At 38.0% G+C, this 26,824-nt stretch overlaps 1 pseudogene; it reads left to right on the top strand.

The window, feature by feature from the left end:
* Positions 1 to 8,800: 8,800 nt before the first annotated feature.
* LOC136125033 (uncharacterized) lies at positions 8,801 to 25,655 on the top strand (annotated as a pseudogene).
* Positions 25,656 to 26,824: the final 1,169 nt, after the last annotated feature.

Here is a 26,824-nt window from a genome sequence, read left to right as displayed (position 1 = left end):
CTCTGTGCCTACTTTCTAGAGAGTTCTTATCATAAATCGGTGTTGAATTTTGTCAAAAGCTTTTTCTGCATCTACTGAGATGATCATATGGTTTTATTAATCAATTTCTTAATATGGTGTATCACATTGATTCATTTGCATATATTGAAAAATCCTTGCATTCCCGGAATAAACCCCACTTGATCATGGTTTATGATCCTCTTAATGTGCTGTTGGATTCTGTTTGCTAGTATTTTGTTGAGGATTTTTGCATCTATGTTCATCAGTGATATTAGCCTGCAGTTTTCTTTCCTTGTGACATCTCTGTCTGGTTTTGGTATCAGGGTGATGGTGGCCTTGTAGAATGAGTTTGGGAGTGCTCCTCCCCCTGCTATATTTGGAAGAGTTTGAGAAGGATGGGTGTTAGCTCTTCTGTAAATGTTTGATAGAATTCGTCTGTGAAGCAATCTGGTCCTTTTGTTTGTTGGAAGATTTTTAATCACAGTTTCAATTTCAGTGCTTGTGATTGGTCTGTTCATATTTTCTATTTCTTCCTGGCTCAGTCTCAGAAGCTTGTGCTTTTCTAAGAATTTGTCCATTTCTTCCAGGTTGTCCATTTTATTGGCATAGAGTTGCTTGTAGTAATCTCTCATGACCCTTCGTATTTCTGCTTGTCAGTTGTTATTTCTCCTTTTTCATTTCCAATTCTATTGATTAGTATTCTTCCTTTTTTTCTTGATGAGTCTGGCTAATGGTTCATCAACTTTTTTTATCCTTTCACAGAATCAGCTTTTAGTTTTATTGATCATTGCTATTGTTTCCTTCATTATTTTTCATTTATTTCTGATTTGATCTTTATGATTTTTTTCCTTCTGCTAACTTTGGGGTTTTCTTGTTCTTCTTTCACTAGCTGCTTTAAGTGTAAGGTTAGCTTGTTTATTTGAGAGGTTTCTTGTTTCTTAAGGTAGGATTGTATTTCTATAAACTTCCCTCTGAAAACTGCTTTTGCTGCATCCTATAGGTTTTGGATCATCGTGTTTTCATTGTCATTTGTTCCCAAGTATTTTTTGATTTCCTCTTGGATTTCTTCATAGATCTCTTGGTTATTAAGTAGTGTTATTGTTTAGCATCAATGTGTTTGTATTTTTTTACAGATTTTTCCTGTAATTGATATCTACTCTCATAGAGTTGTGGTCAGAAAAGGTACTTGATACGATTTCAATTTTCTTAAATTTACCAAGGCTTGATTTGTGACCAAAGATGTGATCTATCCTGGAGAATGTTCCATGAGCACTTCAGAAGAAATTGTATTCTGCTCTTTTTGGATGGAATGTCCTATAAATATCAATTAAGCCCCTCTTGTTTAATGTATCATTTAAAGCTTGTGCTTCCTTATTTATTTTCATTCTGTATGCTCTGTCCATTGGTGAAAGTGGGGTGTTCAACTCCCCTACTATGATTGTGTTTCTGTCGTTTTCCCCTTTTATGGCTGTTAGCAGTTGCCTTATGTATTCAGGTGCTGCTATGTTGGGTAAATAAATATTTACAATTGTTATATCTTCTTCTTGGATTGATCCCTTAATCATTATGTAGTGTCCTTCTTTGTCTCTTGTAATAGTCTTTATTTTAAAGTCTGTTTTTTCTGATATGAGAATTGCTAGACCAGCTATTTTTTATTTCCATTTGCATGGAATATATTTCTCCATCCCCTCACTTTCAGTCTGTATGTGTCCCTAGGTCTGAAGTGGGTGTCTTGTACACAGCCTATATACGGGTCTTATTTTTGTATCCTTTCAGCCAGTCTATGTCTTTTGGTTGGAGCATTTAATCCATTTACATTTAAGGTAGTTACGATATGTATGTTCCTATTACCATTTTATTAATTGTTTTGGGTTTGCTATTGTAGGTCTTTTCCTTCTCTTGTGTTTCCTGCCTAGAGAAGTTCCTTTAGCATTTGTTGTAAGGTTGGTTTGGTGGTGCTGAATTCTCGTAGCTTTTGTTTGTCTGTAAAGATTTTAATTTCACTGTCATATCTGAGTAAGATCCTTGCTGGGTAGAGTAATCTTGGTTGTAGGTTTTTCCCTTTCATCACTTGAAATATGTCCTGCCACTCCCTTCTGGCTTGCAGAGTTTCTGCTGAACAATCAGCTGTTAACCTTATGGGGATTCCCTTGTATGTTATTTGTTGTTTTTCCCTTGCTGCTTTTAATATTTTTTCTTTCTTTTTTTTTTTTTTTTCGGTACGCAGGCCTCTCACTGTTGTGGCCTCTCCCGTTGTGGAGCACAGGCTCTGGATGCGCAGGCTCAGCGGCCGTGGCTCACGGGCCCAGCCACTCCACAGCATGTGGGATCTTCCCAGACCGGGACACGAATCCGTGTCCCCTGCATCGGCAGATGGACTGTCAACCACTGTGCCACCCGGGAAGCCCTGTATTTCATTTTTGATAGTTTGATTAATCTGCGTCTTTGTGTGTTTCTCCTTGGATTTATCCTGTCTGGGACACTGCGCTTCTTGGACTTGATTGACTATTTCCTTTCCCATGTCAGGGAAGCTTTCAACTAAAATCTCTTCAAATATTTTCTTAGTCCCTTTCTTTTTCTCTTCTTCATCTGGGACCCCATTAATTTGAATGTTGGTACATTTAGTTGTCCCAGAGGTCTCTGAGACTGTTCTCAGTTCTTTTCATTCTTTTTTCTTTATTCTGCTCTGCAGTAGTTATTTCCACGATTTTATCTTCCAGGTCACTTATCCATTCTTCTGCCTCAGTTATTCTGCTACTGATTCCCTCTAGAGAATTTTTAATTTCATTTATTATGTTGTTCATCATTGTTTGTTTGCTCTTTAGTTCTTCTCAGTTAAATGTTTTTTGTATTTTCTCCATTCTATTTCCAAGATTTGCGTTCATCTTTACTAACATTACTCTAAATTCTTTTTCAGATAGACTGCCTATTTCCTCTTCATTTGTTTGCCCTTGTGGGTTTTTACCTTACTCCTTTATCTGTTGTGTGTTTCTTTGTCTTCTCATTTTGCTTAACTTACTGTGTTTGGGGTCTCCTTTTCACAGGCTGCAGGTTCGTAGTTCCCATTGCTTTTGGTGTCTGCCCCCAGTGCCTAATGTTGGTTCAGTAGTTTGTGTAGGCTTCCTGGTGGAAAGGACTATTGCCTGTGTTCTGATGGATGAGGCTGGATCTTGTCTTTCTGTTGGGCAGGTCCGTGTCTGGTGGTGTGTTTTGGGGTGTCTATGACCTTATTATGGTTTTAAGAAGCCTCTCTCCTAATTGGTGGGGTTATGTTCCTGTCTTGCTTTTTTTTTTTTTGCATAGGGTGTCCAGCACTGTAGCTTGCTGGTCATTGAGTGGAGCTGGGTCTTGGCATTGAGATGGAGATCTCTGAGAGATTTTTGCCATTTGATATTATGTGGAGCTGGGAGGTCTCTGGTGGACCAATGTCCTGACCTCAGCTCTCCCATCTCAGAGGCACAGGCCTGACACCCGGCCGGAGTACCAAGATCCTGTCATCCACACGGCTCAGAAAGAAAAAAAAAAAAAATTGAAAAAATATACATATATTTGCACCAAAATTCCACCATCTCAATTTGGTTTGATTCGTTGTCCTTTCAGGTATTCCACAGATGCAGGGTATATCAAGTTGATTGTGGAGATTTAATCCACTGCTCCTGAGGCTGCTGAGAGAGATTTCCCTTTCTCTTCTTTGTACGCACAGCTCCTGGGGTTCAGCTTTGGATTTGGCCCTGCCTCTGCCTGTAGGTTGCCTGAGGGCATCTGGTCTTTGCTCAGAGAGGATGGGGTTAAAGTAGCAGCTGATTGGATGCTCTGGCTCACTCAGGCCAGGGGGACAGAGGGGGATGGAGGGGAATGGAACACGGGGCACACCTGCAGCGACAGAGGCCAGTTTGACGTGGCACCAGCCTGAGGCATGCCGTGTGTTCTCCTGGGGAAATTGCCCCAGGATCACAGGACCCTGGCAGTGGCGGGCTGCACAGGCTCCCAGGAGGGGAGGTGTGGATGGTGAGTGCTTGCACTCAGGCTTCTTGGTGGCTGCAGCAGCAGCCTTAGTGTCTCATGCCCGTCTCTGGTGTCTGCGCTGATAGTTGCAGCTCATGCCCGTCTCTGGAGCTCCTTTAGGTGGTGCTCTTAATTCCCTCTCCTCAAGCACCACGAAACCAAGAGGCAAGAAAAAGTCTCTTGCCTCTTTGGCAGCTCCAGACCTTTTCCAAGACACACTCCTGGCTAGCTGTGGTGCACTAGCCCCCTTAAGGTGTGTTCACGCACCCAATGCCAGTCTTCTCTGTGGAATCTGACCTCCGAAGCCAGAGCCTCAGCTCCCAGCCCCAACCCGCCATGGCAGGTGAGCAGACAAGCCTCTTGGCTGGTGAGTGCTGGCCGGTATGGATCCTCTGTGCAGGAATCTCTCCACTTTGCCCTCTGCACCCCTGTTGCTGCACTCTCCTCTGTGTCTCCAAAGCTTTCCCCCTCCACCACCTGCAGTCTCCACCTGCAAAAGGGCTTCCTAGTGTGTGAAAACCTTTCCTCCTTCACAGCTCCCTCCCACTGGTGCAGGTCCTGTCCCTATACTTTTGTCTCTGTTTTTTCTTCTGCCCTACTCAGGTACGTGGGGAGTTTCTTGCCTTTTGGCAAGTCTGAGATCTTCTGCCAGCGTTCAGTAGGTGTTCTGTAGGGGTTGTTCCACATGTAGATATATTTCTGATTTATTTGTGGGGAGGAAGTTGATCTCCATGTCTTACTCTTCCTCCAACTGGAAGCTCCTCCTCCGCCACTTGAGTTTTTGTCATAACTTCAAGATTCAAAATTCAAGGGTAATACAAAGGTATATTTAAAAAATTGATAAAAATTACTCATGAATAGCCTGATAAATTGATGATTGGTGGAAAAACAAGAGGGATTTAATGTTATTTTCTCCTTGATTTTACCATGTTGTAAAAATAGTACTGTATTATTTTAATTAGTACAAGTTGTGGATTGATATATCAGTTTAAAAAATGTTCAATTTCCAACTTTTGCTGGATAAATTGAGCAAGTAATTATTGTTACCACAAATTGTAAATTCATTTTAATAATGGATATCCTTTATAATTAATATTTTTACTACTCAGTTTTAATAATACTTAAAAATCATGTAGCTTTAATGTGTCAACTTAAATTACATTTTCAGATTTTTAGTCCACTTTGAGACCTCAGACTAATATTAAATTCAGTTAATTTATAAATAAACTTTGCATTCCTAGACAAAATCTAAGGAATAATTGTCAGTAAAAGTGGTTTTGATTTTAGTTACTTTTATATATTATGGAATAACAGATTAATAGTTTATTCAAATGTTTTATGTGCCTCCTTTGTCATAGATTAGTTGACCGTAGCTGAGTAGGTTTATATCTGAACTTTCTATCCTGTTCCATTGATCTATATTCCTGTTTTTGTGTCAGTACCAAACTGTTTTGATTACTATAGCTTTGTAGTATAGTCTCAAGTTAGGAAGCCTCCACCTCCGTTTTTCTTTCTCCAGATTGCTTTGGCTAATTGGGGTCTTTTGTGTTTCCATACAAACTGTAATTTTTTTTTTTCCAATTCTGTGAAAAATGTCATTGTTAATTTGACAGATATTGCACTGAATCTGTACATAGCTTTGGGTAGTGTAGTCACATTGACAATATTGATTCTTTCAATCCAAGAACATGGTGTATATCTCCACCTGTTTTTCATTTTTTACTTCATCACTATCTTATAGTTTTCTGAGTATAGGTCTTTTGCCTCCTTAGGTAGCTTTATTCCTATGTATTTTATTCTTTTTGATGCAATGGTAGATGGAATTGTTTCCTTAATTTTTCTTTCTGATCTTTTGTTGTTGGTATATAGAAATGCAAAAGATTTCTGTGTATTAATTTTGTGTCCTGCAAATTTACCACATTCATTGGTGAGCTCTAGTAGTTTTCTGGGGGCATCTTTGTAATTTTCTATGTATATCATGTCATCTGCAAACACTGACAGTTTTACTTCTTCTTTCTTATTTGGATTCCTTTTATTTCTTTTTCTTCTCTGACTCCCATGGCTAGGACTTCCAAAACTATGTTGAATAAAAAAGGTGAGAGTGGACATTCTTGTCTTCTTTATGATCATAGAGCAAATCCTTTCAGTGTTTCACCATTGAGAATGATGTTGGGTGTGGGTTTCTCATATATAGCCTATATTATGTTGAGGTAGGTTCCCTGTATGTCCACTTTCCAGAGAGTTTTTATCATAATGGGTGTTCAATTTTTTCAAAAGCTTTTTCTGCATCAAATGGTTTTATTCTTCAGTTTGTTAATGTGGTGTATCACACTGATTGATTTGTGTATATTGAAGATCCATTGTATCCCTGAAATAAATCCCACTTGATAATCATGTGTGAACCTTTTCATGTACTGTTGGATTAGTTTGCTAGTATTTTGTTGAGTACTTTTGCATGTATCTTCAAAGGAGAAAAGAATATAAAATGGAGAAAAGACAGTCTCTTCAATAAGTGGTGATGGGAAAACTGGACAGCTACATGTAAAAGAATAAAATTAAAACACTCTAACACCATACACAAAAATAAACTCAAAATGGATTAAAGACTTCAATGTAAATCCAGATACTATAAAACTCTTAGAGGAAAACCAGGCAGAACACTCGGACATAAATCATAGCACTATCTTTTTTCATCCACCTCCTAGAGTAATGAAAATAAAAATAAACAAATGGGACCTAATTAAACTCAAAAGTGTTTGCACAGCAAAGGAAACTATAAACAAAATGAATAGACAACCTACAGAATAGGAAAAAAAAAATTGCAAAAAATGTGACCTATAATGGATTAAGCTCCAAGATATACAAACAGCTAATGAAGCTCAATATCATAAAAACAAACAACCCAATCAAAAAATGGGTCAAAAATCTAAATAGACATTTCTCCACAGAAGACATACAGATGGCCAAAAAGCACATGAAAAGAGGCTCAACATCACTAATTATTAGAGAAATGCAAATCAAACTTACAATGAGGTATCACCTCACACCAGTCAGAATGGCCATCATCAAAAAAATCTACAAACAATAAATGCTGAAGAGGGTGTGGAGAAAAGCAAATGTGCCTACACTGCTGGTGGAAAAGTAAATTGATACAACCATTATGGACAACAGTATAGAGGTTCCTTAAAAATCAAAATATAGAACTACCATATGATTCAGAATCCCACTCCTGGGCATATATCTGGAGAAAACCATAACTCAAAAAATACACACACCCCAATTCACTGCAGCACTATTTACAATAGCCAAGACATAGCAGTAACCTAAATGTCCATCAACAGAGAAATAGATAAAGAAGAAGTGGTACATATATACAATGGAATATTACTCAGCTATGAAAAAGAAATGTTATTTGCAGCAACATGGATAGACCTAGAGATTGTACACTAAGTGAACTAAGTCAGACAGAGAAAGACAAATATCATATGATATTGCTTATATATGGAATCTAAAAAAAAGGTACAAATGAACTTACTTACAAAACAAAAATAGAGCCACAGATGTAGGAAACAAACTTATGGTTACTGGGGTGGGGGGAAGGAGGCAGGGATAAATTGAGAGATTGGGATTGATATATAAACACTACTATATAACCAATGGACAACTAATAAGGACCTACTGTGTAGCACAGAGAACTCTACTAAATACAGTGAGCTACATGGAAAAGAATCTAAAAAATAGTGGATATATGTATATGTCTAACTGAAACACTTTGCTGTACAACTTAAACTAACACAACATTGTAAATCAACTATACTCCAATAAAAATTTAAATAAATGAATAAAAATATTTTGTGATATATGTATGCTTATTTTATCACTTTTAAATTTGTTACAGTGTAAAAAAATGTTTGCTCAAAAATATGACTACAAAGATCTAGTTTTTCATTTTCTAGCTTTCTCTTTTCTCCTAAGCAAGACAAATTTGATTACTTGATTGAATGCTACAGTGAATATAAATGGTTTAGACTACACTACATACAATAGTAACAGAGAACTATAAACATGGATCACTAAAAAATACCCTGAGAAACTAGCCATACTTTATCAGCTCTACTGACGTATAATTGACAAATAAAATTTTAAGATAGTTAAATGAAAATGGATTATAGACTTAAATTTAAGACCTGTAAAACTGGAAAACTCCTGGAAGAAAACATAATGGAAAGCTATTTTAAAACAGTTTTGGCAATGACTTTTTACATTTGACACCAAAAGCAAAAGCAACAAAAGCATAAATAAAAAATGGGACTACATCAAACTAAAAAGCTTCTGCACAACAAAAGAAACCATCAAAAAAATATAAAGACAAACTACTGAATGACAGAAAATATTTATAAAATATATATGTGATAAAGGGTTAATATCCAAAATATATAAACAAATCACACAACTCAGTAGCCCAAAAAGAAACTATCTGATTAAAACAATGTGCAGAGGACCTTCAAAATGGCGGAGGAGTAAGACATGCAGATCAGCTTCGTCGCCACAAGAACATCAAAAATACATCTACACGTGGAACAACTCCTACAGAACACCTACCAAACGCTGGCAGAAGACCTCAGATTTGCCAGAAGGCAAGAAACTCCCCACGTACCTGAGTAGGGCAAAAGAGAAAAGAAAAAACAGAGACAAAAGAATAGGGACAGGATGTGCATCTCTGGGAGGGAGCTGTGAAGGAGGAAAAGTTTCCACACACTAGGAAGCCCTTTCACTGGTGGAGACAGGGATGGACATGGCGGGGGCGGGGGGGCGGGGGATTTTTGGAGCCATGAGGAGACCAACAACAAGGGTGGAGAGGGAAAAGTGGAGAGATTCCCACACAGAGGATCAGTGCCGAGTAGCACTCACCAGCCTGAGAGTCTTGTCTGCTCACCTGCTGGGGTGAGTCGGGGCTAGGAGATGAAGCTCGGGCTTCGGAGGTCACATACCAGGGAGAGGACTGGGGTTGGCTGTGTGAACACATCCTGAAGGGGGCTAGTGTGCCACAGCTAGCCGGGAGGAAGTCTGGGAAAAAGTGTGGACTTGCCTAAGAGTCAAGAGACCATTGTTTCAGGGTGCATGAGGAGAGGGGATTCAGAGCACCACCTAAACGAACTCCAGAGAAAGGGGCAAGCCGCAGCTGTCAGTGCAGACACCAGAGACTGGCATGAAATAACAACGCTGCTACTGCAGCCACCAGGAATCCTGTGTGTAAGCACAGGTCACTATTAACACCATCCCTCCAGGCTGCCTGTGCAGCCTGCCACTACCAGGGCCCTGTGATCCAGGCACAACTTTCCCAGGAGAACACACAATGTGCCTCAGGCTGTTGTAACATCATGCCAGCCTCTGCTGCCGCAGGCTGGCCCCACATTCCATATCCCTCCCTCCCAGAGGCCTGAGTGAGCCAGAGCCCCCTAATCAGCTGCTCCTTTTACTCACTCCTGTCTAGGTGAAGATCAGATGCCAGAGGGTGACCCACACACAGAGCCAGGGCCAAATCCAAAGCTGAACCCTAGGAGCTTTGAGAACAAAGAAGAGAAAGGGAAATCTCTGCATGCAGCCTCAGTGGATTAAATCTCCACAATTAATTTGATGTACCCTGCATCTGTGGAATACCTGAATAGACAACAGATCATCCCAAAACTGAGGTGGTGGACTTTGGGAGCAACAGTAGACTTGGGGTTTGCTTTCTCTGTCTAATTTGTTTTTAGATTTATGTTTATCTTTGTTTAGTATTTAGAGCTTATTATCATTGGTAGATTTATTGATATGATTGCTCTCTTTTACATATATATATATATATATATTTTTTTTTTTTTTTTCCGTCTCTTTTTGTGTGTATGCTTCTCTGTGTGATTTGGTCTGTATAGCTCTGCTTTTACCATTTGTCCGAGGGTTCTGTCTGTCCATTTATTTTTTAGTACACTTTCTAGCATTTGTTATCATTGGTGGATTTGTTTACTGGTTTGCTTGCTCTATTTACTTTTAATTACTTTTTTATTTTTTTGTTTTGTATTTTTTTTAATTTTTATATTCATAACTTTATTTAATTTTATTTATTTTTCTTCTTTCTTTTTTTCTTTTCTCCCTTTTCTTCTGAGCCATGTGGCTGACAGGGTCTTGGTGCTCCAGCTGGATGTCAGGCCTGAGCCTCTGTGGTGGGAGAGCCGAGCTCAGGACATCGCTCCAGCAGAGACCTCCCGGCTCCTCGTAATATAAATTGGCTAGAGCTCTCCCAGAGATCTCCATCTCAACGTTACAACCCAGCTCCACTCAACAACCAGCAAGCTCCAGTGCTGGACACCATATGCCAAACAACTAGCAAGACGGGAACAAAACCCCAGCCATTATCAGAGACACTGCCTAAAATCATAATAAAGTCACAGACACCCCAAAACACACCACTGATGCAGTCCTGCCCACCAAAAAACAAGATCCAGCCTCATCCACCAGAACACAGGCACCAATCCCCTCCACCAGGAAGCCTACACAACCCACTGAACCAACCTTAGCCACTGGGGACAGACACCAAAATCAATGGGAACTACAAACCTGCAGCCTGTGAAAAGGAGACCCCAAACACAGTAAGTCAAGCAAAATGAGAATACAAAGAAACACACAGCAGATGAAGGAACAAGGTAAAAACCCACCCCAAATAAATGAGGAGGAAATAGGCAGTCTACCTGGAAATGAATTTAGAGTAATGATATTAAAGGTGATCCAAAATCTTGGAAAGAGAATGGAGAAAATACAAAAAAAGTTTAACGCAGAAGAACTAAACAGCAAACAAACAATTATGAACAACAAAATAAATGAAATTAGAAATTCTCTAGAAGGAATCAATAGCACAATAACTGAGGTAGAAAAACGGATAAGTGACCAGGAAGACAAAATAGTGGAAATAACTACCGCAGAGCAGAATAAAGAAAAAAGAATAAAAATAATTGAGGACAGTCTCTGAGAACTTTGGGACAACATAAAACACATCAACATTCTAATTATTGGGGTCCCAGAAGAAGGAGAGAAAAAGAAAGGGACTGAGAAAATATTTGAAGAGATTTTAGTTGAAAGCTTCCCTGACATGGGAAAGGAAATAGTCAATCAAGTCCAGGAAGTGCAGAGAGTCCCATACAGGATAAATCCAAGGAGAAACAAAGACACAGATTAATCCAACTATCAAAAATGAAATACAAAGGAAAAATATTAAAAGCAGCAAGGGAAAAATAACATACAAGGGAATCCCCATAAGGTTAACAGCTGATCGTTCAGCAGAAACTCTGCAAGCCAGAAGGGAGTGGCAGGACATATTTCAAGTGATGAAAGGGAAAAACCTATAACCAAGATTACTCTACCCAGCAAGGATCTCACTCGGATTCGACAGTGAAATTAAAATCTTTACAGACAAGCAAAAGCTACAAGAATTCAGTACCACCAAACCAGCCTTACAACAAATGCTAAAGGAACTTCTCTAGGCAGGAAACACAAGAGAAGGAAAAGACCTACAATAGCAAACCCAAAATAATTAAGAAAATGGTAATAGGAACATACATATCGATAACTACCTTAGATGTAAATGGATTAAATGCTCCAACCAAAAGACACAGACTGGCTGAATGGATACAAAAATAAGATCCATATATAGGCTGTGTACAAGATACCCACTTCAGACCTAGGGACACATACAGACTGAAAGTGAGGGGATGGAGAAATATATTCCATGCAAATGGAAATAAAAAATAGCTGGAATAGCAATTCTCATATCAGACAAAACAGACTTTAAAGTAAAGACTATTACAAGGGACAAAGAAGGACACTACATAATGATCAAGGGATCAATCCAAGAAGAAGATATAACAATTGTAAATATTTATTTACCCAACATAGCAGCACCTGAATACATAAGGCAACTGCTAACAGTCATAAAAGGGGAAATTGAGAGTAACACAATACTAGGGGATTTGAACTCCCCAATTTCTCCAATGGTTAGATCATCAAAAATGAAAATAAATAAGGAAACACAAGCTTTAAATGACACATTAAACAAGATGGACTTAATTGATATTTATAGGACATTCCATCCAAAAACAGCAGAATACAATTTCTTCTCAAGTGCTCATGGAACATTCTCCAGGATAGATCATATCTTTGGTCACAAATTAAGCCTTGGTAAATTTAAGAAAACTAATTGTTTCAAGTGTCTTTTACGACCACGCGCTATGAGAGTAGATGTCAGGAAAAAACTGTAAAAAATACAAACACATGGAGGGTAAACAGTATTCTACTAAATAACCAAGAGATCACTGAAGAAATTAAAAAGGAAATCAAAAAATACCTAAAACAACTGACAATGAAAACATGGTGATCCAAAATCCATGGGCTGCAACAAAAGCAGTTCTAAGAGGGAAGTTTATAGCAAGACAATCCTACCTCAAGAAACAAGAAAAATCTCAAATAAACAACCTAACCTTACATCTAAAGCATTTAGAGAAAGAAGACCAAAAAAAACCAAAAAACAAAAACAAAAACAAAACCCCCAAAGTTAGCAGAAGGAAAGAATTCATAAAGAATACATCAGAAAAAAATGAAAAAGAAATGAAGGAAATGATAGCAAAGAGTAATAAAAGTTGGTTCTTTGAAGACAAACAAAACTAATAAACCATTAGCCAGACTCATCAAGAAAAAAAGGGAGAAGACTGAATTCAATAGAATTAGAAATGAAAAAGAAGTAACAACTGACACTGCAGAAATACCAAGGACCATGAGAAATTACTACAAAACACTATATGTCAAAAAAATGGACAGTGTGGAAGAAATGGACAAATTCTTAGAAAAGCGCAACCTCCAGAGTGAACCAGGGAGAGATAGAAAATATAAACTGACCAATCACAAGCACTGAAATTGAAACGGTGATTAAAAATCTTCCAACAAGCAAAAGCCCCAGACCAGATGGCTTCAGAGGCGAATTCTATCAAACATTTAGAGAAGAGCTAACACCTATTCTTCTCTTCCAAAATACAGCAGAGGGAGGAACACTCCCAAATTCATTCTACGGGGCCACCATCATCCTGAAACCAAAACCAGACAAATGTGTCACAAAAAAAGAAAACTACAGGCCAATATCACTGATTAACTCAGATGCAAAAATCCTCATCAAAATACTAGAAAACAGAATCCAATAGCACATTAAAAGGATCATACACCGTGATCTAGTGTGGTTTATCCCAGGAATGCAAGGATTCTTCAATATACACAAATCAATCAGTGTGATACACCACATTAAAAAATTGAAGGAGAAAAACAAATGATCATCTCAATAGATGCAGAAAAATCTTTTGACAAAATTCAACACCCATTTATGAAAAATACCCTTCAGAAACGAGGCATAGTGGGAACTTACCTCAATATAATAAAGGTCGTATATGACAATCCCACAGCCAACATCTTTCTCAATGGTGAAAAAATGAAACCATTTCCACTAAGATCAGGAACAAGACAAGGTTGCCCACTCACACTACTGTTACTGAACATAGTTTTGGAAGCTTTTGCCTCAGCACTCAGAGAAGAAAATGAAATAAAAGGAATCCAAATTGGAAAAGAAGTAAAACAGTCACTGTTTACAGATGACATGATACTATATTAAGAATTGTAAAGATGGTACCAGAAAACTACTACAGCTAATCAATGAATTTGGTAAAGTAGCAGGATACAAAATTAATGCACAGAAATCTCTTGCATTCCTGTACACTAATGATGAAATATATGAAGGAGAAATTAAGGAAACACTGCCGTTTACCATTGCAAATAAAAGAATAAAATACCTAGGAATAAACCTAACTAAGAAGACAAAAGAGTTCTATGCAGAAAACTATAAGACACTGATGAAAGACGTTAAAGATGATAGAAACAGATGGTAAGATATACCATGTTCTTGGATTGGAAGAACCAACATTGTGAAAATGACTATATTACCCAAAGCAATCTACAGATTCAGTGCAATCCCTATCTAACTACCATTGGCATTTTTCACAGAGGTAGAAAACAAATTTCACAATTTGTATGGAAACACAAAAGACCCCAAATAGCCAAAGCAATCTTGAGAAAGAAAAACGGAGCTGAAGGAATCAGGCTCCCTGACTTCAGACTGTACTACAAAGCTACAGTAATAAAGAGAGTATGGTACTGGCACAAAAACAGAAATAAACATCAATGGGAGAGGATAGAAAGCCCAGAGATAAACCCATGCACACATGGTCACCCTATCTTTGATAAAGGAGGCAAAAATATACAATGGTGAAAATACAGCCCTTTAATAAGTACTGCTGGGAAAACTGGACAGCTACATCTTAAAGAATGATATTAGAACACTCCCTAACACCATACACAAAAATCAACTCAAAATGGATTGAAGACCTAAACACAACACCAGACACTATAAAACTCTTATAAAAACACAGAGAGAACACTCTATGACATAAATCACAGCAAGATCCTTTTTGACCCACCTCCTAGAGAAATGGAAATAAAAACAAAAATCAACAAATGGGAACTAATGAAACTTAAAAGCTCTTGCACATCAAAGGAAACCATAAACAAGATGAAAAGACAACCCTCAGAATGGGAAAAAGTATTTGCAAACAAATCAACTGACAAAGGATTAATCTCCAAAATAAACAAGCAGCTCATGCAGCTCAATATCAAAAAAACAACAACCGAAACCAAAAATGACAAAAGACCGAAACAGACATTTTTCTAAAGAGAATATACAGATTCCCAACAAAAACATGAAAGGATGCTCAACATCACTAATCATTAGAGAAATGCAAATAAAAACTACAATAAGGTATCACCTCACACCAGTAAGAATGGCCATCATCAAAAAGTCTGCAAGCAATAAATGGTGGAGAGGGTGTGGAGAAAAGGGAACCCTATTGCACTTTGGTAGGAATGTAAATGGATACAGCCACTATGGAGAACACTATGGAATTTCCTTAAAAAAATAAAAATAGAGGTACCATATGACCCAGCAATCCAAGTACTGTGCATATACCCTGAGAAGACCATAACTGAAAAATAGTCATGTACCACAATGTTCATTGCAGCTCTATTTACAATAGCCACGACATGGAAGCAACCTAAGTGTCCATCGACAGATTAATAGATAAAGAATATGTGGCACATATATACAATGGAATATTACTCAACCTTAAAAAGAAAAGAAACTGGATTATTTGTAGTAAGGTGGATGTACCTAGAGTCTGTCATACAGAATGAAGTAAGTCAGAAAGAGAAAAACAAATACTGTATGCTAACACATATATATGGAATGAAATAAAAAAAAAAAGGTTTTGAAGATCCTAGTGGCAGGACAGGAATAAAGACTCCGACATAGAGAATGGACTTGAGGACACAGGGAGGGGGAAGGGTAAGCTGGGATGACATGAGGCAGTGACACTGACATATATACACTACCAAATGTAAAATACATAGCTAGTGGGAAGCAGCCACATAGCACAGGAAGATCAGCTCGGTGCTTTGTGACCTCATACTGGGATGGGATAGGGATGGTGGTAGGGAAACGCAAGAGGGAGTGGATATGGGGATATATGTGTACGTATAGCTGATTCACTTTTTTATACAGCTAACACACCATTTTAAAGTAATTATACTCCAGTGAAGACGTTAAAAAAAAAAAACGTGCAGAGCAACTGAATAGACTTTTCCCAAAGAAGACAGATAAATGGTGAACAGGAACATGAAAAGGTGCTCCACATCAGTAGTCATCAGAAAAATGCAAATTAAATCACAATAAAATGTGACCTCACCTGTTAGAGTGGATATCATCAAATTAACAAGAGATAGCAATTGTTGGCATGGATGTGGAGAAAAGGGACCTTGTGCACTGTTGGTAGGCATGTAAATTGGTGCAGCCACCATGGAAAACAGTATCAAAGTTCCTCAAATAATTATAAATTACACTACAATAGGATCCAGCAATACTACTTCTGGATATATTTCCAAAGGAAATAAACAGAATACTGAAGAGACTTTTGCACTCTCGTGTTCATTGCAGCATTATTTGCAATAGCCAAGACATGTAAACAACCTAAGTTTCCACTGATGGATGACTGGAGAAAGAAGATGTTATGTGTGTGTGTGTGTGTGTATGTACGTGTGTGTGTATATATATATATATATATATATATATATACACACACACATATACACACATACATACACAAATATTATTAAAATATTAAATATTATTATTCATATTATTCTTGGCTGATTATATTATCAGCCATGAAAAAAAGGAGGATATCCTGTCACCTGTGGCAACATGGATGGATCTTGCATGTACTATGCTAAGTGAATCCAAGAGATAAGTGAGACAGAGAAAGATAAATACTGCATGGTAAGATATGTGGAATCTAAGAAAAAAATTCAAACTAACATAAACAAAGAGTAGAATAATGGCTGCCAGGGGCTGTAGGGTGGGTAGGGAGCTAGGGAGAGGTTGGTAAAAAAGTACAAACTTTCAGTAATAAGGTAACTAACATCTGAGGATCTACTGTATAATATGGCTATGACAGTTGATACACTGTAATTGTACACCGTAATTTCAATTGTGTAATTGAAATTTGCTAATAGAGTAGTACTTCAATGTTTTCACACACACAAAAAGCTAAACATGTGAGGTGATGGATGTGTTAATTACCCAGTTAAGGGAAATCCTTTCACATTGTGTACGTATATCAATTCATCACTATACACACTTTAAATGTCTTACAGTATTATTTGTCAATTGCAACCTTGATAAAGCTGAAACTTTTTAAATTACCAAGACCCTTTTGCATCCATATCTATAATTTTTTTCCTTTTTTTTTGTATTTTCTCCATATTGCCTTTCCCCTTTTGCATGTATGCTTTTGACCTCCATGTCTCAGATTCCTCATTTGTCAAGTGATAATACACATGGATTCAATTCATGGAAATTACTTAAAATGGTGACTAGCACAAAATAATCACTCAAAATATTTGCTATTATTATTATCAGTATTATCATAAATTATTTTAACAAAAAAATAGTATTTTGTTCACAATTCTACCATGGTAAAATACCGAGTCTAATTTTCTGTGTTCCCTTCCAATTCTTCTCTATTTGCATATGTAATGTTCATAAATATGATTATGAAAAGATTAAACTGCAAAACCAATTGGGTAGCAAATTGAAACTTTTAATACCACTTGTTATGACTTCCCTAAAATGTGTGTTCATTTATTCAATTTTTGAGGGGAATCATGGAAGGACTGGGTAGAGAGATTCCATATTGAAATTTAAAAATAATAAATGAGTTTATATTAATTAAAAAGAAACATTCATGGTAACATCACCCAATAGTTATTACTGAATTCCTAGTTAAGGTAGTTTGTAAAAGCCCTAAAACAAACAAGTAATCAAAGTCATTGTATACAGATTATTTGTACAACATATCTTCATGGTACATCAAAATTTGAGTTAATTTTTTTTTTAAGCAGTGTAATGATCAGGACCAGAAACAGATAGAAATTAACCATATTTCAGGACATTGATAAGCATTAGCTCTTAGAGAATTTGAATGTGTTACATCACTGCACACATATAGTATAAACGTATTTAAGATCATAATTTAGTAATAGTTCAACAGTTACTTTCAACATTATATAAAAAACTTTTTCTATGTTTTAAAATGAAATTTATAATTAAAAACTTTACATAATAGTCCATAAAGGATTTATCACTCTTTACTGAGGCATTTACACCAGTTTTGAACTTAATATACTTTCTCTATATTCCATATTTACTGCAAAGAATTCACAGGCTTGAGCAACTGAAAGGAATCACAGAATTTCCTAGAGCATATTCATATAAGGTTTTTAAAAGGATACAGTACAGGGGCTGGGCTTCCCTGGTGGCACAGTGGTTGAGAGTCCGCCTGCCGATTCAGGGGACACGGGTTCGTGCCCCGTTCCGGGAAGATCCCACATGCCGTGGAGCGGCTGGGCCCATGAGTCATGGCCCCTGAGCCTGCGCGTCTGGAGCCTATGCTCCGCAACGGGAGAGGCCACAACAGTGAGAGGCCTGCGTACCGCAAAAAAAAAAAAAAGGATACAGTACAACACTGGGAATCCAAGAGATATCCAGGTGCTAGATCCTGAAGTTCATTCTTATTCAGACAAGAACCAACCTCACCTCCAAACTGAAGTACCACGATTTATGTGATGAGTCTTGATATCAGAGAGTTTATAGTTTTTAATGAGGTCCTTTATGCTCCGCTGGTCAGCTAGCAAAGCCAAACTCTCAAGTTGGTTATGCCAGATGAAAGTCATCAATAAACAAACTGGCTTTGGGTGCCACCAGAAGAATGTAAGATTTTAAATAGTTGTGAAAAATCATTAGAAATCATAGTTAGTTGCCCTGTCTTGGCCAAAAGTCAAAATGTGAAATGTAGGCTGTCCTGGTCCATCTTAAAATAACTATCCCATATAATAATCTACATATTTCCAGTTAGAAATTATAGCACAATTATTCATAATTATGTGATTTCTTTCTTTGAATTCTTTTACTAAGATAAACTCATAAATGTAGAGGATGTCAAAGATTAAGCTTAAGGATTCTTCATAGACATGCTATGCATAAATGAACATGCTCATTTTGTCATAACTGTACCAGTATTAGCTCTTTTTTTATTTTTTATTTAAAAACTTTCTTGATTACTAATGATATTGAATTTTTCATATATGGTTCATGTGGACTATTAAAAGAAGCAATATGAAATGAAATAAAGATGAAACTATCAAAATGGCCATTTTTAAAATGAAGTGGATGTTTTTGAAATGGTAATTCATGTAGGTTGTATTATGTTTTGAGTAGTGGTGACATTTTTTGTTTACTTCACCCAACTTTCACTTCAAAATTATTTGTGACCACTGCCATATGCCTAAATGGATTGTGCTTTATGCAAAGTCCATACACTCAATGCCTTAATCACAATAGCAGAGTTTTGACAGCAATAGAGCTAAATATATATGTCTTTTTATCTTTATTGACCTCTTGCAGATGTCTCTTTTATCCATTTCAAAATGTCACATCATTGCTTTAAATAAAACCATTTATATAATTTTTCCCACTTTCTGTTAATTCTTTTCCTCTTTAGTCTCCTATCTTACCTAATTCTGCTTTCCATCATCTATAGTTATACTTGTTTCATACATTAAAAAAAAAAAACAGGCTTTTTATCCAAGAAATAAGGATTTAAAGTCCATTTTTCTACACCCTTAAGTTTGAATTCATCTCAAAACTATGTTACTCATCTCTATGACCCTCTTTATGGTGCCAACAGGATGCCAAACAATTGATATCTGCCGCTTGAAAAACCAAATCTTGAGTGAATGCATGTATGTATGAACTGAGAAATCCTCCTTATTTATCTTAGGAGATTTGGTATAAGAATCTTAGTATAAGTAGAATTCTCCCCCCATATCTGACAGATAAGGCTTCTCCCTGAATGTTCTTCAATCCTCACTTTCTTACAGAAAAATATCACTGGGGACATGCAAAGATTTCAAGTGACTTATACAGGTAGTACAATTTTGAAATTCAGGAAAAATTCAGGTTTATAATCCAAATTTCAGGCACAATAATTAGGAGAAAAGGAAACCAACGCTCTCCTCTCACATAATTTTTTTCACAACATTTTATCATTAGAGCCTTTTGAACTAAATTCAGTGCACTACTTAAAGAAGTTGTACAGTTGTGAATTCTTCCAAGCTAGTGGAAAAAAAATAGAGGGGAAAAAACAAACAAACAAATGAAAACCCTGGGCCTATTTGAACATAGCCATAACTGTAGAGTGGAGTAATGGGTATGGCCTACGGTCTTGGGACTCACAAGACCCATCTCTGACACCTTATTCCTGTACAACCTTCAGCAAGTCTTTAACATCTCTCAACTTAAATTGGCAGAGTCTTATTGTCAAGATGAGGTAATACAGCATTTAAAAAACTTCTTATCAAGTCCTCTAAGACAGAGGAGATATTCATTACAATTACTGTATTTGCTTTGGGGTAAAAAAAGACCTGAATTTAAATCCTCACTCTGCCACATATTAGCTAAATAAGAGTTGAAATAAACTCTGTAAACCATGGTTTCAGTAATAGTTCCTAACCCTACAGAATTCCTATAAGAATGGAATGATATAGTGATAGAAAGCACTTTGCACATTAGAACAGAACTGTGCACTGTGGGCTAAAGGAATCTTAACTGCTAGTATAACCTTGCAGGGAGTACAATATATTAGAGCTGAGTAAGAAGCAAAAAGAACAGTTAAAAAAAAAAGAACTAGGAGAAGAAGGCAGGATAAAAATTATTCAGAACCATGGTAACAAGTTTGAATTTTGTATTAAATACAATTACAATTCACTAGATAATTGTAAACAGAGGCATGCCATGATATTGTTTACACTTTTTTTTGTTTGTTAATAAATGTATTTATTTGGCTGAGTTGGGTCTTTGTTGCTGCGCAGGCTTTCTCTAGTTGAGGCGAGTGGGGTCTACTCTTTCTTGCGGTACGCTGGCTTTCTCACTGCGGTGGCTTCTCTTGTTGCGGAGCACGGGCTCTAGGCGTGCAGGCTCAGTAGTTGTGGCTCGCGGGCTCTAGAGCACAGGCTCAGTAGTTGTGGCACATGAGCTTGGTTGCCCCACGGTATGTGGGATCTTCCCAAAGCAAGGCTTGAACCCGTGTCCCCAGCATTGGCAGGCGGATTCTTAACCACTGCGCCACCAGGGAAGCCCTCGTATATACACATTTAAAAGACAAATCTAGGATTTCCTCATCTACTTATTGTGTAAAAAGCTAGAAAGTGCATTGGCCCTGAAATAATGAAAAAAGGACGAACAACACAATCATAGTTTTCTTGAGACCGTCAGAGAGCTGAGTATACTGGACTACTAAATTAGTTTGAAGTCCAAGAAGGATGTGATGGTTAATTTTATTTGTCCACTTGACCAGGCCACTGAGTAACCGGATTTCTGGTTACACATTATTTCTGGGAGTGCCTGTGACTATGTTTCTGATTGAGATTAGCATTTGAATCTGTAGACTGAATAAAGCAGATAGGTTTCCCTGATGTGGGGGGCACCATCCAGTCTGTTGAGGGATGAAGAGAATAAAAAGGCAGAGGAAAGAAAAATCCACACTCTACCTGACTGGATGAGCTAGGACATTGGTCTTCTGCATGTGGACTGAGATTTGTACCTTCAGCTTCCCTAGCTCTTGGGCCTTTGGGCTTGAACTGGAAGTACACTAGCTTTCCTGGGCCCCCAACTTTCAGATGTCAGATCATGGGACTTCTCACACCCGATAATGCATGAGCCAATTATATATATATATATATATATATATATATATATATATATATATATATACACACACACACACACACACATACACACACACGTACATATATATGTATATATATATTCCTTATATAATAGAGGAGACAGGTGGATAAATAGATAGGGAGATAGAGAAGTAGATAGATAGATGATAGATATTCCATACTTATCTAAGTACGGAATCACTAAGAATAGGTTCTCCATTTAAAGTTGTAGCTCTGGGAGTTAAAAAGGGCTCTGACAATGTGTTTGGTTGACTGAAACATAGACTAAAAGCTGGCCTGGCCCACAGTGAGTTAGTTAGAAATACTGGACTTCCCTCAGTTTATTGCATAGGAAAGGATACAACGCCTTAGGAAGATTGGAATGTTAGAGCATATTTGTCATTTAAGACTTGCTCATCCAGACTGGAGGGCCAGAAGACATATTTCATCAATACCATGAAAAATATATTTGTGAGGGGAGCCACATAATCCTTGAAGAGTTCAGTGATTGCTCTTCTCTGTAGGTCAGACCTTACAGTGGTAATTGCAGCCACTCAACTGAGAAACTTAAATGCAATAGGAGTCATTGGATTCTGAGGTGACAGGGGCCAAGTGGCAGGACTCAATCACCAAAAGCAAGGTGCGTGTGTCTACTACAATGGACAGCAGAGCCAAAGTAGCAATTAGAATTGTCTGACCTATACAGAATTATGGTGTTGGATAGTGGATCAAGGTGTTCCTAGAACTGAAACAGAGAGGAAGCCTATTCAATTCTCACTTGATATGTATAAGCATAAAAGTCCTACATGAAGTGAACACAAGCCTAACTTGAATTATAAAAACAAGAGAGACAGAGCACCTTAATCAATTCCCAGCTTTGAGCCAGTGTACAGACCCATAACTCCTTGAATGAAAGGGAGGCTGGATCCCTTTGAGAAAGAATCCCAGTACACTGACAAAGATTTATACTGTTAATAGTTCAGCCTTCCCCAAAGGTACCTATAGCCTTTTACCAGGATCACTGCACATTGAAGAAAAGGAAATAACCAGACCTTCAGGGACTACTGGGCACTGGCTGTAAGCTGACACTGATTCTAGGAGACCCGACATATCACTCTGTCCACCAGTTAGAGGAGGAGCTCATGGAGGTCAGTGAGCAATGGAGTTTTAGCTTAGGTCTATCTCACAGTGGGGCAAGGAGATCCTCAAACCTATCCTATCATTATTTACCCAGTTCCAAATGCATAAGTGGAATATACATACTTTGCAGTTGGCAAAATTCCCATACGGGTTTCCTGACTTGTGGAGTGACAGCTACTATGGTAAGAAAGGCCAAGAGGAAGCCACTAAAATTTTCTGTATCTAGAAACATAGAAAACCAAAATCAATACTTTTTTCCTGGAGGAATTACAGAGATTAGTACCACCATCAAGCACTTGAACGATACAGGGATTGTGATTCCCACCGCATCTCCATCCAACTTACCAATGTGGCCTCTGCAGAAGACAGATGGCTCTTGTAGAATGACAGTGGATTATCAGAAGCTTAAGCAAGTAGTAACTCCAATTGCAGCTGCATTATCAGATGTGGTTTCATTACTTGATCAAATTAACACATACCCTGGGACCTGGTACAACTACTGACTTGGAAAATGTTTTTTTTATCCTCCATACCTGTCAATAAAGACTACCAGGAACAGTTTGCTTTCAGCTGGCAAGGCTAGTAATACACCTTCTTTGTCCTGCCTCAGAGGTGTATCAACTCTCCAGTCCCCTGTCAGAATTTGGTTGGCAGGAATCATGATCATCACCTTTCCCTTTCAAAAGAAATCACACTGGTCCATTACATTGACCACATTGTTCTGAATGGACCTAGTGAGCAAGAAGCAGCAACTATTCTAGACTTTTTGTTAAGACATTTGCATGGCAGTGGGTAGGAAACAGATTTAACAAAGTCAGGGGCCTTTGACTTCAGTGGTCTGAGGCATGTTGAAATATTCCTTCTAAAGTAAAGGATCAATTTTTGCATCTGGTCACTCCCACAACAAAAACAGAGGCCTAGTGGACTCTAGATATTGGAGGTAACGTATTTTGAGTGACCTGAAAAGCTGCTAGTTTTAAATGAGGCCCAAAACAAGAGGTCTCTGCAATAAGTCCTGGCAGCTGTGCAAGTTGCTCTGATGCTTAGGCTATATGATCCAGCAGATTAAATGGTGCTAAAGTGGCAGTGGCAGAGAGAGATGTTATTTGGAGTCTTCAGCAAGCTCCTATTGGTGAATCACAGTTGAGGCCCTTAGAATTTTGGAGCAAAGCCCTGTCATCCTCTGGGGATAACTATTTTCTTTTTGAGAAATAATTCTTGGCTTGCTCCTGGGCCTTAGTAGAAACTGACATTCAACCATGAGCCCCCTAGTTACCATGCAACCTGAGATTCCCATCATAAACTGTGTATTCCCTGACCCAACAAATCTTAAGGCTGGGTGTGCATGGCAGCATTTCATCATCGTCAAATGATCAAGCCCAAGAAGACCCTGAAGGCACAACTGAGTTACATGAAGAAGTGTCTCAAAAGCCCATGGTCCCCAATCTTGCTAAACTGCATTCTCCCTCCCAGCCTGCATCTACAGCCTCATGTGGATTCACTTACGATCAGTTAACAGAGAATGAAAGACTAGGGCTTGGTTTAAAGATGTTCTGCATGATATTTAGGCACCACTTGAAAGTGGATAGCTGCATCACTCCAGTCTCTTTCCAGGGCATCCCTGAGGGACAGTGGTAGAGGAAACCCTCCCAGTGAGGAGAACTTCCAGCAGTGCACCTGATTGTTCATTTGCTTGGAAGAAGAAATAGTCAGATGTGCGATTATATACCAATAAATGGGCTGTGGCCAACGATTTGGCTGGATGGTTAGGGACTTGGAAGGAATATGATTGGGAAATTGACAATACAGCAATTTAAGGAAGAAGTATGTGGACAGACTTTCCTGACTGGGTGAAAATTGTGAAGGTATTGTGTCTTTTGAGAGTTTAGCTAAGCTACTCCATGTTATTGCTGCCTCAACAACCATTCTGTTTGGCCAGGTGGCTTACATGGACCTTAACCTGACACTAGCCTCCTTATGCAGGTTCACACCATAGATTTTGGTGTGCAGAGTCACAAGGAGATGTAAGTTTCTGATATGACCTCCCTAATAGCCCTTGTGATCAACAGTCTCCTCTGCCTCCCAGCATCTGTATGCCTTATACACCCCTTAGATAAGGCCACTGTAGGGATTAACTAAACCCCACTCTTTGGTTTTAAACCTGTCCCTAGCCTGGGAACCCCAACGTACTTCACCCACAGACCTTGATAAAGGCATGTACCCCAGATCCGGCCTCTCTCTCTGTCTGCACTCTGCCTTGACCTCCCCATGTGGCCCCTTGAGGTGTGTGTGTACTTCTTCCAGGACCTGAGAGTAATAAACGTCTCTATTTCAATTTCTCTTGTATTCTGTTGTTGAACTATGGCTAAACATTAGGCACCCTGTGCTCCACTTAACAAATGTTAATTAAACAAAGTCATAACAGTATCCCATGTGAATGCTCATCAAAGGGTGACCTCAGCAGAGGAGGATTTTAATAATCAAATGGATAAGATGACCCATTTTGTGGATATCAGTCAGCCTTTTCCCCCAGTCACCTCTATCACTACCTAATGGGTTCATGAATAAAGAGACCACGATGCCAGGTGTGGAGGCTAGGTATGGGCTTAGCAACATGGAATTCCACTCACCAAGGTCTACCTGGCTATAATCACTGCTTGCTGCTCAATCTTCCGGCAGCAGTGTCCTACACTGAGTCCCCAGTATGGCACCATTCCCAGGGTGATCAGCCAGCTACTTGGTGGCAGATTGATTACATTAAACCACTTCTATCATGGAAAGGCAATATTCTATTTTGTTCTTACTGGAATAGATACTTACTCTGGACACAGATTTGCCTTCCTTACCTCTGCCAAAGCTATACCATCCATGGACTTACAAAATGCCTTATCCACCATTATGTTATTCCACATAGCATTGCTTCTAATCAAGGAACTCATTTCACAGCAAATGAAGTGTGGCAATGGGTCCAGGCTCATGGAAAATTTTGTGTATCATGCACTGTCAACATTAAAATTCCCTCCATCTTAGTATCTTTCATTACGTAACAACTTACATTCTGTATTGATCAGCTCTAACAAAGTTTCATTACATGATTTCACACATGCTCAATCATTCCATGCTATTTTGGAGAGAGGGATCAATTTCCTGTGGTGCCAGAGTTTGCATATTCATGTTAATTGTGTATCTGTTACTATTATGCTATCTTATCATTAGGTATGATTTCCTGAGCCCTGTTGTTAATAGACAAATTTAAATAACTCAAAAAGGTATGCATTTAAATTGCTCATACTGGGTAAAAGATAAGACCCAACTCTATGCTGTCTCTAAGATACTAACTTTTATTAGGAAGAGATGTATAGGTTAGTGGTAGAAGAACAAAAACTGATATACTATGCAAACTTTAATTAAAATAACAAGGTATATCATGTAGTAGGCATCCTTTAAGATGCTCCCTAATGTTTCCCAACTTGTATTCAAGCTCTTGTACAATATAATCTCCTCCTCTTGAGTTTGGAATGAACTTACTGATTCATTTCTAATGCACAGTACATTGCAGAAGTAACTGGATGTCACTTCTGAAATAAATTTATAAAAGGAGTGTGGCTTCGATCTTGCATGTTTTCTCTCTTTTGTTCTCTTGCTCACCCTCAGGAAGTCAGCTGCCATGTTGTGATCTGCCCTCTAGAGAGTCCCACTTGGTAAGGAACTGAAGGAGGACTCTGAACAATAGCCAATGAATAACTGAATATTTCAATCAACCCACAAGGAACTGAACACTGCCAAACAGCACATGAATTCATTTGCAAGCAGATCTCCCGCAGGCTGAGCCTTCAGATGACACCTGGATCAACAGCTTGACTGCAACCTCACGATATATTTTGACGCAAACACACTCAATTAAGCAGCATTTGAGTCTCTGATTAAAGCAAAAACAAACCAAGAAAAATGAATTTTTGCTATTTTTAAGGCCCCTAAAATATAAAGTATATGTGTATATGTATACATATATGTGTGTATATATATGTATGTGTGTATATATATATAATGTCAATGATAAAGGGATCAAGTAACCAAAATTATACTGGCATACATCATTTTATTGCACTTCACTTTATTGTGCTTGGTAGGTACTGCATTTTTTATAAATTGAAGTTTTGTTAGCATTTTTTAGCAATAAAGTATTTTTAACTAAGGCATTTACATTGTTAGTTAG

Source organism: Phocoena phocoena, chromosome 6 (genome assembly GCF_963924675.1).
Source record: "Phocoena phocoena chromosome 6, mPhoPho1.1, whole genome shotgun sequence".
Lineage (NCBI taxonomy): Eukaryota > Metazoa > Chordata > Mammalia > Artiodactyla > Phocoenidae > Phocoena > Phocoena phocoena.
Note: the sequence above shows the minus strand (reverse complement) of the source record. Positions and strands in the feature narration are given on the sequence as shown.